The sequence below is a fragment of the Grampus griseus genome (assembly GCF_964374135.1).
Source record: "Grampus griseus genome assembly, chromosome: 20".
In the NCBI taxonomy this organism is placed as follows: domain Eukaryota; kingdom Metazoa; phylum Chordata; class Mammalia; order Artiodactyla; family Delphinidae; genus Grampus; species Grampus griseus.
The window spans coordinates 35,581,511-35,596,496 of NC_139014.1; positions in this window are offsets into that span (position 1 = coordinate 35,581,511).

Sequence of the window (14,986 nt, forward strand, 5' to 3'; positions counted from 1 at the left end):
TGCAAATGAGACAACAAGGGATCAATCTCCAAAACATTCAAACAGCTCACGCAGCTCAATATCAAAATCATACAAGCCAATCAAAACATTAGCAGAAAATCTAAAAAGACATTTCTCCAAGGAAGACATACAGATGGCAAAAGTACATGAAAAGATTCACAGTGTCACTAATTATTAGAGAAACGTACATCAGAAGTAGAATGTGGTATCACCTCACACAGGTCAGAATGACCATCATCAAAAAATCTACAAACAATAAACCCTGGAGAAGGTGTGGAGAAAAGGGAGCCCTCCTACACTGTTGGTGGGAATGAAATTGGCACAACCATTAAGGAGAACAGAACAGAAGTTCCTTACAAAACTAAAAATAGAGCTACCATATGATCATTCAATCCCACTCCTGTGCCTATATCTGGAGAAAATCATAATTTGAGAAGATGCATGCACCCTGGTGTTCATTGTGGCACAATTTACAAGAGCCAAGACATGGAAGCAACTGAAATGTTCATCTACAGATGAATGGATGAAGAAGATATGGTATATATATATATACACATACACACACACACACACACACACACACACACACACACACACACACACTGGAATATTACTCAGCCACAATAAAGAATGAAATAATGCCATATGCAGCCACATGGATAGACCTAGAGATTATCCTACTAAGTGAAGTAAATCAGACAAAGACAAATATTATATGATATCACTTATATGTGAAATCTGAAAAAAAAATACAAATGAATTCACATATTTACAAAACAGAAATAGACTTACAGATATAGAAAATAAACTTATGATTATGAAAGGGGATGTGGATGGGGTGTGGGGAGTGATAAATTAGGAGTTTGTGATTAACATATACATACTACTAAATATAAAATAGGTAAGCAACAAGGACATACTGTATAGCACAGAGAACTCTATTCAATAATGTATAATGGAAAAAAATCTGAAAAAGTATATGTATAATTGTATATGTATAATTGAATCACTTTGCTGTACCCCTGAAACTAACAGAACATTGTAAATCAACTATACTTCAATTATGTATATATATATATATATTTATTTATTTATTTATGTAAATTCCTTCTGAAAATTAGAGGTTCAGTAAACACTAAATTATTACTTTTCAAACAAATTTCTTTTTAATCTATGTTTGAATTATTGTCATTTATGTCAGCAAAATATTATTTTTCAAACTAGTTCATACTCTTGAAGCAATTTGAGTTTCAGTATGGGGAAAGAAGAAAGGATAGGAGAAGAGGCTTACCTTTGAAATATTATAATAATATTTAATATTAGTTTAACAAATGAAAACACAAAAACAGTAATTCAATACTATTCTTAATGTGAAGCCTTTATTAAATAAATACAAATAATGTTAGTTACATTTCACACTATTTTATTTTACAAAGTGTAAATGTATCAACTAGGTGAAAACTTTTAAAATATGTTCTGTTTTTTTTGTAAATTGATGATAAAATGCTAAATATTTAGAATGGTATCAAGGAATCCATTTTTATGTGTTCCTTGATTACTGTTTTGAGTCATTGATAAAGGCATACTGACTTGAAGTAATAAACTTTAATTTTTGGTAAAAAAAAAGAAAAACCACATGGAAAAGAAAAAGAAAATATCTCATTTTATATTAATCATTTGATACATTGTAAACACATTGGGTTAAATAAATAAAATATTTTATTAAAATTATTTTAATCTGCTTTTTAATATTTTTAAATTAATGTTTTATAAAGTTAAAATGTGCTAGATTAATTAAAACTTTCTATAAACTAAAAAGTAATTTCTAGAAAATTAAAAATATAAAATAATATATTTTGATTAGTCTGCTCTAAAGCATTTTGGTGTAATGGTATTCTCTGAAGGGTAGACTAGAAGATATAACAAAAGCATACATTTCGTTGGAAAGGACTTAAAAACTCATCCATTTTAACCACCCATTTTTTCCAGAACTTACTTATTCCAGGACTGCAATCTAGAATTGGATTGTGGCAAGAGCTACATAAAACCCTGAATGAAATGTGAGGTGGTTGATGGGAGAAAGTCCTGAAGCAAAGGCAGAAGAGTCAAATTAACATAAGGTTGTACTGAGGCAGCCTGAGCTATGGTGCAGGAAGTCATTTTGTACACCAGACACTGAAGGAGCAAAAAATTTGAACACCCAAATGTAAAGATTCAGAGGGTGGATGGGAGGGTTATAAAAAGATGGGGGAGCAGCAAGGAAGGGTTGCAATGTATTTGTGTTTGGAAAAGTCCTGCCATCTCATGATTCAGTCACTCCATCCTTTTTACAGGCAGTTTGGCACATTCCACAGCATATCTTAAAGGTATATATTTTTTTTCAATTTTTCATGTAATATAGTAATAATATTGCTAATAAAATGTTATTAGTTTAGTATGAATAATAACATTTAATGACTACTTATTATGAATCAGGCTCTCTGCTTAAGCTCTTAAATTAATAATATATTTTGTAAATATTTCTTTGATATGAGGAATTTAACAATTGATCCATCTGAGACTTAGTAAGGTAAATGATTTATTTAAGATCATACAGCTAGCAAGAGGTGCATTGCAGTAGAGAGGGGAGTTGAAGGGATGGGCTGTAATTTAAATTCAGATTGTCTAATTCCAAAGTTCAAGCTCTTCAGCATAACAAGATACTATATTTAAAATGTGTAGAATGGAATATCCAGGAAATGCTTTAAATTTTTTAATGATAGGCAACTCAATACCTGTTAGGATGCTCTTTCACTTTTTCAATTTTTTTTTAGAAAAATTACAAAAATTCGAAAAATAAAACATCGAAACAAATCACTGTGAATCCTTCATCCAGCTTCAACACCGTCTACATGTATCATAATTGTTTCTGCGCTACACCACCCATATTTGTTTCTGCATTTTAAAGGAAATCATAGATGTCATATCATTTCATTCCTAAGTATTTCATTTTATATATATATATATATAAAATGACTTTAGAATTTTCTTACATGATCACAATAGCACTATTTATATAACATGATTAATAACAGTTTCTTAAAATCATCTAATAAATTTATTTTTAAATCTTCCCCAACTACCTAAAAATGTCTTTTTATAATCAATTTGTTTGAATCAGAATCCAATGATATTCTGCTCATTATTTTTGTTGTTATGTATCCTAATTATCTTTAGGTCCCTTTTAATCTAGACTAGAAATCTCTTCCTTTCCATGTTTTGTTTATGATATTGGCTTGCTGAAAACAATTCAGCAGTTATCTTGAAAAATGTTCTACATTCTAGAATTGCCTGATTTCTTCCTTATGGTAGCAAACACACCTGCTCCTTGCTTTACTATTCTCTATATCTCCTGAAACATGAAGTTAAATCTAAAGACTTGGTAAGACTAGATTCATTATTTTCCTCTGGCCTGAATAGGTAGTCTGTCCACTCATACTACATCAAATCAGAAAATTTATAATTTTTTATTGTCACAATTTTCTTGATGTAAAAGTGATCAAATTGTTCAGGTTTGAACTGATCCTTTCATTGTAAGTCGCCCAATCACCTATATATTTATTGATATTATTAACTGAATCAATGAAAATTTAGTAAAAACAAAAACAAAACAAAACAAAAAAACCCTGAGCCATTCTTTCCATCATAATACTACAGGTTTATTATAGGAATTTGACAGATACAAATGAGGGAGGACCTGGAGAGATAAAAGTCTGGAAAGGAGGTGTCAGGATGAAAGAAACAATCAGTAAACAATCTGTCTGAAATTCTGTACCAAGGATATCAGAGAAGGCATATGTGTACAGCCATGGAAGTTGAATAAAAAGGGAGAAGGAAAAGTAAGAGAAGTAGATGGAATCTCTGGGAAATTATGCCTCTCTGTAGCATTCACATCTGTGATCTGCAGCCCCAAAATTTTGGTGAGCCTGGGGACACTGTTTTTAAATTAATTTTTGTTGGAATATATTTGATTTACATGTTGTGTTAGTTTCAGGTGTACAGCAAAGTGAATCAGTTATACATATATCCACTATTTTTATATTATTTTCCCATATAGGTTTTTAGAGTATTGAATAGAGTTCCCTGTGCTATACAGTAGGTTCTTATTATTTATTTATTTTATATATGGTATGTGTACATGTCAATCCCAATCACCCAATTTATCCTCTGCCCTTTCTCACTTGATAACCATAAGTTTGTTTTCTACATCTGTGACTACACTTCTGCTTTGTAAATAAGTTCATTTGTACCATTTTTTAAGATTCCACACATAAGCGATTTCATGTGATATTTGTCTTTCTCTGTCTGACTTACTTCACTCAGTATGACAATTTCTAGGCCCAACCATGTTGCTGTAAATGGCACTATTTCATTTTTTTTTTGACTCGGTAATATTCCATTATATATATGTACAATATCTTCTTTGTCCATTCCTCTGTTGATGGACATTTCAGTGGTTTCCATGCCCTGGCTATTGTAATTAGTGCTGCAATGAATATTTGGGTGCATGTATCTTTTCAAATAGTTTTCTCCAGATATATGCCCAAGAGTGGCATTCCTGGATCATATGGTATCTCTGTTTTTAGTTTTTTAAGGTACCTCCATACTGTTCTTCATAGTAGCTGTATCAATTAAATTCCCACCAACAGGGATAGAAGGTTCCCTTTTCACCACACCATCTTCAGCATTTATTGTTTGTAGATAGTTTGATGATGGCAATTCTAACCAGTGTGAGGTGATACCTCATTGTAGTTTTGATTTGCATTTCTCTAATGATTAGTGATGTTGAGCATCCTTTCATGTGTTTGTTGACAATCTGTATATCTTCTTTGGAGAAATGTCTATTTAGATCTTCCATCCATTTTTGATTGTGTTGTTTGGTTTCTTTGATATTGAGGCACATGAGCTGTTTGTATGTTTTGGAGATTAATCCCTTGCTGGTTGTTTCATATGCAAATATTTTCTCCCATTCTGAGGATTATTTGTTTTGTTTATGGTTTCCTTTGCTGTACAAAAGGTTTTAAGTTTAATTAGGTCCCATTTGTTTATTTTGGTTTTTATTTTAATTACTCTAGGAGATGGAACAAAAAAGATCTTGCAGTGATTTATGTCAAAGAGTGTTCTGCCTGTTTTCCTCTAAGAGTTTTATAGTGTCTGGCCTTACATTTAGGTCTTTAATCCATTTTGAGGTTATTTTTGTGTATGGTGTTAGGGAGTGTTCCAATTTCATTCTTTTACATGTAGCTCTCTAGTTTTCCCAGCACCAATTATTGAAGAGGCTGTCATTTCTCTATTGTATATTCCTGCCTCTTTTGTCATAGGTAAGTTGACCACAGGTGTGTGGGCTTATTTCTGGAGTTTCTATTCTGTTCCATTGATCTATATTTCTGTCTTAATTATTGTAACTTTGTAGCATAGTCTGACGTCAGGGAGCCTGATTCCTCCAGCTCCGTGTTTCTTTCTCAAGATTGCTTTGGCTATTCATGGTCTCCTGTGTTTCAATACAAACTGTAATATTTCTGTTCTAATTCTGTAAAAAAATGCCATTCGTAGTTTGATAGGGATTGTATTGAATCTGTAGATTGCTTTGAGTAGTATAGTCTTTCTCACAATATTGATTCTTCCTATCCAAGAACATGGTGTATCTGTCAAACTGTGTCATTCTTTATTTCTTTCATCAGTATCTTATAGTTTTCTGAGTACAGGTCTTTTGCCTCCTTAAGTCGGTTTATTTCCAGCTATTTTATTCTTTTTGAGGCCATGGAAAATGGGATTGTTTCCTTGATTTCTCTTTCTGATCTTTCATTGTTAGTGTTTAGGAATGCAAGAAGTTTCTGTGCATTAATTTTGTATCCTGCTACTTTACCAAATTCATTACTGAGCTCTAGTAGTTTTCTGGTAACATCTTTAAGATTTTCTGTATATAGTATCATGTCATCTGCCATTAGGGAAAATTTTACTTCTTCTTTTACAGGTTGTCATGGCTAGGACTTCCAAAACTGTGCTGAATAATAGTGGTGAGAGTGGACATCTTTGTCTTCTTCCTGATCTTAGGGGAAATGTTTTCAGTTTTTCACCATTGATAATGATGTCTGTTCTTTACTGTCTGGAGAGTTTTTATCATGTATGGGTGTTGAATTTTGTGAAAAACTTTGTCTGCATCTATTGAGATGATCATATGGTTTTTATTCTTCAATTTGTTAATATGGTGTATCACATTGATTGATTTGCATATATTTAAAGAATCCTTACATCCCTGGGATAAATCCCACTTGGTCATGGTGTATGAAACTTTTAATATGTTGTTGGATTCAGTTTGCTAGTATTTTGTTGAGTATTTTTGCATCTATGTTTATTAGTGATATTGGCCTGTAATTTTCTTTTATGTGTGGTATCTTCGTCTGGTTTGTGTATCAGGGTGATGGTGACCTTGTAGAATGAGCTTGGGAATGTTCCTTTCTCTGAAATTTTTAGAAGAATTTTAGAATGGTAGGTGTTAACTCTTCTCTAAATGTTTGATATAATTCACCTGTGAAGCCATCTGGTCCTGGAGTTTTGTTTGTTTGAAGATTTTTAATCAGTTTCAATTTCATTACTTGTGATTGGTCTGTTCATATTTTCTAATTCTTCCTGGTTTAGTTTTGGCATGTTGTACGTTTCTAAAAAATTGTCCACTTCTTCTAGGTTGTCCATTTTATTGGCATGTAGTTACTTGTAGTAGTCTCTTATGGTCCTTTGTACTTTGTGGTGTCCATTATAACTTCTCTCTCCTTTTTCATTTCTAATTTAATTGATTTGAGTCCTCTCCCTTTTTTCTTGATGAGTCTGGATAAAATTTTATCTATTACATTTATCTTCTAAAACTAGCTTTTAGTTTCATTTATCTTTTCTATTGTTTTGTAAATCTCTATTTCATTTATTTCTCCTCTGATATTTATGATTTCTTTCCTTCTACTAACTTTTGGTTTTGTTTGTTCTTCTTTCTCTACTTGCTTTAAGTGTAAGGTTAGTTTGTTTATTTGAGATTTTTCTTGTTTTTTGAGGTAAGATTGTATTGCTATAAACTTCCCTCTTAGAACTGCTTTTGCTGCTCCCCATAGGTTTTGGGTCATTGTGTTTTTTTGTCATTTGTTTATATATATATTTTTTTGATTTCCTCTTTGATTTCCTCAGTGATCCATTGGTTATTTAGTAACATATTGTTTAACCTCCACGTGCGTATTTTTTACAGTTTTTTTTTCTCCTGTAATTGATTTCTAATCATAGAGTTGTGGTCAGAAAAGATGCATGATATATTATTTTTCAATTTTTTTAAATTTACTGAGGCTTGATTTGTGACCCAAGGTGTGATCTACCCTGGAGAATGTTCCCTGTGCACTTGAGAAGCATGTGTATTCTTCTGCTTTTGGATGGAATGTCCTATAAAAATCAATTAAGTATCTCTGGTCTAATGTGTCTTTTAAGGCTTGTGTTTCCTTGTTAATTTTCTGTCTGCATGATCTGTCCATTGGTGTAAGTGGGGTGTTAAATTCCCCCACTATTATTGGGTTACTGTCAATTTCTCCTTTTATGGCTGTTAGCATTTACCTTTTATGAGGTGCTCCTGTGTTGGGTACATACACATGTACAATTGTTATTACTTCTTGAATTGATCCCTTGATAATTAGGTATTGTCCTTCCTTTTGTCTTGTAACAGTCTTTATTTTTAAGTCTATTTTGTCTGTTATGAGAATTACTACTCCAGCTTTCTTTTGATTTCCATTTGCATGGAATATCTTTTTCCATCCCCTCATTTTCAGCCTGATTGTGTCCCTAGGTCTGAAGTTGGTCTATTGTAGACCGCATATATATGGTTCTAGTTTTTGTATCCATTCAGCCTGTCTCTTCCTTTTGGTTGGAGCATTTCATCCATTTACATTTAAGGTAATTATTGATATGCAATTTTCTTAATTGTTTTGGGTTTGTTTTTGTTGGCCTTTTTTTCTTCCCTTCCTCTTTTTTTGTCTTCTCTTGTGGTTTGATGAGCATCTTTAGAGTTATGTTTGGGTTACTTTGTCTTTATGTTTGAGTATCTATTGTAGTTTTTTGGTTTGCATTTCCCATGATGCTTTGATATAGCAGTCTATATATATACAAGGTTAAGTTGCTGGTCTCTTAATTTCAAATGCAATTCCTGTTTCCTGCATTTGTACTCTCCTCTCTTCACGATTGCTGGTTTTGATATCATATTTGTGTATGGATGATTTCTGGCTTTTAGTGTTTGTCTTCCTTTACCAGTGAGCTTTCCCATTTGTGATTTTCTTGTTTCTAGTTGTGGCTTTCCATGCCCACCCCCAACGCACATAGAGAAGATTATCTAGAATATTTTGTAAAGCTGGTTTGGTGAGCTGAATTCTCTTAGCTTTTGCTTGTCTGTAAATCTTTTGATTTCTTCATAGACTCTGAATGAGAGTCTTGCTGGGTATTCTTTGTTGTAGGTTTTCTCCTTTCATCTCTTTAAATATATCATGCCAGTCCCTTCTGGCCTGCAGAGTTTCTGCCCCAAAATCAGCTGATAACCTTATGGGGATTCCCTTGTATGTTATTTGTTGCTTTTCCAGTGTTGCTTTTAATATTTTACTTTGTATTTAATTTTGTTATTTTGATTAATATGTATCTCGGCATATTCCTCCTTGGGTTTATCCTGTATGGGACTCTCTACATTTCCTGGACTTGTGTGACTATTTCCTTTCCTTTTTAGGGATGTTTTTGACTATAATCTCTTCAAACATTTTCTCAGACCCTTTCTCTTTTTCTTTTCCTTCCAAGGCCCCTAGAATTCTAATGTTGGTATGTTTAATGTTTCCCAGTGTTCTCTGATACTGTCCACATTTCTTTTCATTCTTTTTTCTTTATTCTCTTCCATGGCAGAGATTTCCATCATTCTGTCTTCCAGCTCACTTATCTGTTCTTCTGCCTCAGTTATACTGCTATTGATTCCTTTTAGTTTATTTTTCACTTCAGTTATTGTATTGTTCACCTCTGTTTGTTTGTCCTTTAGGTCTTTGTTAAACACTTCTTTTACCTTCTCGATCTATGCCTCTATTCTTATTATGAGACCTTGGATCATCTTTACTGTCATCACTCTGAATTCTTTTTTCAGGTAGATTGCCTATCTCATCTTCATTTAGTTGTTCTTGTAGGTTTTTATCTTGCTTCTTCTTCTGCAAGGTATTTCTTTGTCCTCTCATTTTTCGAAATTTCTGTGTTTGTGTTCTCCTTTCCACAGGCTGTATGATCTTAGTTCCTCTTGCTTCTGATGTCTTCCCCCTAGTGGATGAGGCTGATCCAGAGGCTTGTGCCATTATCCCCTTGTCAGGGAGTTTGATTGGTGTGGTGAACAAAGCCTACCGTAGATATTGAGTGGGGTCTCCCCTTTGCTCTGTGGTTCTCACTGCCCTTTGAGGCAGTGGCTTCTCCCTAGTTGTTGGAGTAGAGGTTCCCAGATCTGTTTCTTAGCTGTGTTTCTGATCTGCAGTGTGAGGTAGGTGGGATTGGAGCACTTCCACTGGGAGAGAATCCACTGAGTATTCCTCCTCTGGATCTGTTCACTTGTGAATGTGCTCTGTTGTGTCCCCTTTCATGTGTTGTGTAGGCTTCCAAAATACACTGTTGTTGACCCTGTTCTCAGTCCCACCTTAACTGTGGGTATGCCAGCAATTGACCCTGGTGACTCTCAGGCTTTGTTTTCACTTGGCCACTGGCACAGATCCTTTGAGTTCACGTCCCAGGACTGTAGTAGTTATGCACTTGAACCCACTGTGGTAGCTATGGAGGCAGCTTAGACTCTGGCCTGACCCAACCTCCATGTGTATTTGCCCACAAAGCCCACAGCTGCTTTTTGAAAGCCAAACTTAACCCAGTTGCAGGAACACTTCTTGTCCTTTGGAGTTTTGCAGGCACTGAATTTAAAAAGCACTCAGTGGAGGTGTAACTCTGTGGTTCACACAGCAACAAGGAGATATTTCAGCACTTCCTCATCAGTCCCACAGCCCCTGGGGCTCAGCTGTGGCTTCAGCCCCTTCTGTGCATGTGTTCTTACTACCAGAGTCTGATCCAGAAGTTGCCAGAGCACACAAACACATCAGCCAGGAAGGATCTGAGCCCCCAAGCATCACCCAACAATGGTGCTTTGCCTCTGTAGTGGTCTGGGCTTCCTCTATGAGTACTGCCTGTTGCAGAGCTCCTCACTCCCATCCCCTCCCGTGGACATTCATCTCAGGCTGGGGTGTGCAGGGCTGCAGCACAGACCACCTGTGTAGGTCTCACTCTGTCCTGTCTGCCTTTGACCATCTGCAGGGCTCTCCTCTAAGCCCCTGAAGCTTCCCCCTCTGTCCCAGCTGATCCCCCTGACAGTGATGGTGCCTCCCCATATGTGAGAACGTCTCCTCACCCTCAGCCTCCTGCTAGGGACACAAGTCCCATACTGCTTCCTGTTCTCTTCCTTTCCCCTTCTTCTTTCTTTTGTCCTACCCAGCTATGTGGAGATCCCTTTGGCCTTTTAGGTGTCTGAGATCCTCTGCCAGTGTTCAGAAGGTGATTCATGAGAATTGCTCTATTTGTTGATATATTCTTGATGCATTTGTTGGGAAAGACAAACTCCATGTCCTCCTACTCCTCTGCCATCTTGGAAAGTCCTGGGGCCACTATTGATCACCAGGCTAGCACTTAAGAAAATGAGCTGGATAGCAGAGGAAAATGAAGTCATACATGGTTGGACATGCATCTTGCATCTGTCTGTCACCATGCCTAATTAATATGACCCTCTGAAATTTATAGTTTGGCTTCACATTGTCTTCTAGATTTGGGGCAAATTATTCTTTTACTCAAATCTAATGTGGGCTCCTACAAAGAATAGAATTATAGTAAGCATAGTTCTTGGCCTTAGCCATGTTAACATAACACATCACAGTCACCATCTATTAATGGTATTTAATTAAGGTTTGTAAAATTGTGATCATCTAATTCTGCAATTTTACATTTTAATTATGTATTCCCTTGAGAATTTATTACCTAGAATTCTTTTTTGTAGGAAGAATTTCTTCATTCTTTCACCAGTCCTATTGGGTAACTCAGAAACATATGTCAGAAAAGTAGAATAAATGTTAATTCCGATTAATTATAAAATTTCAGGGTAATAAATTATTATCCTAGCAATTTCAATGGTGTCTGATGAATGACAATTTGTTTTCTCTCTCATTTTTTTCCCTCCATCTCTTCCTTATCAGGGAAGGAGTTATTTCATTTTGAACTCCTGGATTTCTTATACTGTCTTTTTAAATCAATTGCAATCTTTGTTATAATCTTCAGATAATGCCATATTTGCCCAGTGCCCTAGGTCAATCCATATTTCCACAATTGACAAGGTTCATTTTTTTCTTATGGCTGAGTAATATTCTGCTGTATATTTATATACCATATCTTCTTTATCCATTCATCTATCCATGGGCATGTAGACTGTTTTCATATCTCGGTTATTGTCAAAAATGCTGGAATGAACGTTGGTGTGCATATATCTTTTTAAATTGGTGTTTTTGCTGTCTTCAAAATTGAAATTGCTGGCTAATATGGCAGTTCTATTTTTTTCATTTTTTTGAGAAATGTCCATAATATTTTTCTTAGTGGATGCACCGACTTAAAATCTCAACAACAGTGCAAAACTTTCCTTTTTCTCCATGTCCTCACCAACACTTATTACTTGTGGGTTTTTTATGATAACCATTCTGACGTGTGTGATGTGGTATCTCATTGTGGTTCTGCTTTGCACTTCTGCAAAGATTAGTGATGTTGAGCATCCTTCTATGTATCTGTTGGCCATCTCTGTGTATTCTTTGGAAATAAAAATGTCAAGTCCTGTGTCCATTTTTAATTGGGTTTTTGTTTATTTGTTGTTGAGTTGTATGAGTTCTTTGTTTATTTTGATATTAACCCCTATTTGGATATATCATTTGCAAATACCTTCTTCCATTAAGTAAGCTGCTTATTTGTTTTGTTGATAGTTTCCTTCACTGTCCAAAGCTTTTTTAGTTTGATGTAGTCACATTTGTTTCTTTTTGCTTTTCTTTTCCTTGCCTGAGGAGACAGATCCAAAAATAAATACAGCTAAGACTAATGTTAAAGAGCATACTGTTTGTTTTATTTTAGTAGTTTATGGTCTTAGGTCTTATCTTTAGTTTTTAATCCACTTTGAGTTTACTTTTGTATATGGTGTGAGAAAGTAGTCCAGTTTGGTTATTTTGCATGTAGCTGCCCCATTCCAAACACTATTTGAAGAAGCTGTCTTTTCCTCATTTTGTATTTTTACTTCCTTTGTCATAGATTAATTGATCATATAAGTGTGTGTTTATTTCTAGGCTCTCTATTCTATTCTATGGTCCTATGTACCTGTTTTTATGCAAGTACCATACTGTTTTGATTACTGTAGCTTTGTAATATAGTTTGAAATCAAGGAACATGATATCTCCAGCTTTGTTCTTCTTTTTCAAGATTGCTTTTACCATTTGGGGATTTTTGTGTTTCCATAAAAATTTTAGAATTCTTTATTGTAGTTCTGTGGAAAGTGCCACTGTTGTTTTGATAGAGATTGTATTGAATCAATAGATTACCTTAACAATATTTACAAAAATAATTTAGCAATATTAATTCTTCCAATTCATAAGCACAGTATATCCTTTTATTTATTTATGTTGTCTTTATTTCATCAATGTCTTATAGTTTTCAGAGTATAAGTCTTTCACTTCCTTGGTTAGATTTATTCCTAAGTATTTTATTCTTTGTGATGCAATTGCAAATTGAATTATTTTCTTTAATTTCTCTTTATAATAGTTTGTTGTTAGTGTATAGAAACACAACAGGTTTCTGTATATTACTTTGTATCCTGCAACATTAATGAATTCATTTGTTCTAATAGTTTTTGATGGTGTCTTTAGGGTTTTCTATAAATAGTATAACATCTTCTTCAGAGAGACAGTGTTATTTCTTCTTTCTAATTTGAATGCCTTTTATTCCTTTTCTTTTTCTGATTGGTCTGGCTAAGACTTTTGATAATATGTTGAATAAAAGTGGTGAAAATGGGAAACCTTGCCTTGTCATCTTAGAAGAAATGCTTTCAGCTTTTTGTAGTGTCTGCATCTGGTTTTGGTATCAGGGTGATGCTGGTTTTATAGAATGAGTTTGGAAGCATTCTCTCCTCTTATTTTTTGGAATAGCTGGAGAAGAATAAATGTTAACTCTTCTTCAAATGTTTGGTAAAATTCACTTGTGAAGCATTCTTGTCTTGGACTTTTGCTTGTTGGAAGTGTTTTTTTTTTTCTTTTTTTATTACTGATTCAATTTCTTTACTGGTTAGTGGTCTGTCCTTATTTTTGTTTAGTTCCTTTTTCTGAGGTTTTGTCTTATTCTCTTTTTACTGAACATATTTCTTTGTCTCTTCATTTTGCCTAATTCTCTATGTTTATTTCTATGTATTAGGTAGGTTGGATATGTTCCCAATCTTGGAGATGTGGCCTTATATAGGAGACACCTTATGGGACCCAACAGCATGTTCCCCTCTGGTTACCCAAGCTATGTGTTCTATGGGTACTCCCTATGTGGGTTACATGGATCTTTCTGTTGTGGCATGGCTGACTACTGTGGGCACACTGGTAATTGGGTCTGGCCCTTGACCTGGTTGGCTGCCAGGCTCTGCCTTGTGTTTGGCTGTGAGCCCACTAGAGAACAAGTATGTTTCTCATGTGACTGGCTGCATGGCCTGAAACAAGGAAATAAACCTGCTGCCAGCCCATTCATGGTTGGAGCCAGTTCTCTGTGATGTTACCTCATAGTGGGGTGGGGTGTGGGACCCACAGCACTGTTGCTGGCATGGCAGTGGTCAGTTCTGTGTCCCTACATGGCTGTCTTCATGACTGCAGAGTAACAGTATTATTCACAGCATGCTGGTGGTCAGGACCTGTTTCTTGGCTGCATGTCCTGGAGAGGTGTGCAGATGATGCTAGCTGGTAGACTGGTAAACCCTCAGCTCTAATAGGCTAGTGAGAGGTTCCCAAAATGGTGCTATCCAGTTCTGGTGTCATCTATTAAATTAGCCCCCCCAAAATGTCTGCCACAAACAACTTAATCACCAGGAGAGTCCCAGTTTTCACCTCCTTCTCCTGAGGGCTCTCTGCGACCAGCAGGTCGACATGTCTTAGGCTTATTTCAAACCATTGCCTCTCTGCTAGGACTCAGAATGTGAGATTTTGCTTACACCATTTAAAAGCATTTTATTTTTCCTACAGCCCCCTAGCTCTATCAAACATAAGCCCTGCTGGTTTCAAAGCCAGATGTTTGTGTTGCTGGTGTAGGACCCCCAGGCTGGGAAGACTGATGTAGGGCTTGGTCCTCTCACTCCTTGGGGAGGACCTCTAAAATTATGAGATTCCTCCTGTTTGTGGGTCACTGATCCAGGCTGTGGATCCTGACCCATCCCTCCTACCTTTCTGTCCTGCCCATCTCATTGTGTTTCCTTCTTTATTATCTTTAGCTATGGAAAACATTTTCTGTTAGTGTTTAGGTTGTTCTTATAGATAGTTTCTCTGTAAGTGGTTGTAAATTTGGCTTACCCATGGGAAAGGTGTGTTCAGAGTTTTCCTAATCTTCCATCTTGGTCACACCCTACATATCTCTACATACATTTCCTTTAAACATTCTTTACATATCCATCAAAAGGGTTGTGGAGTAATCTGCATGTCCAAATTTGGAGCTCTGCAATAACAAGGCTAACATAGAGAATTTATTTATTTATTTTTTTATTGAAACCTTGATTTCCCATTGGAAGAAATGGAGTTAGAAGGGCTAATGGTTATGCCCAGAAACGTCTAAATAAACAAAGTTCGAATAAAAAGGAAGAGAGCACAGATGATGTAGCAGA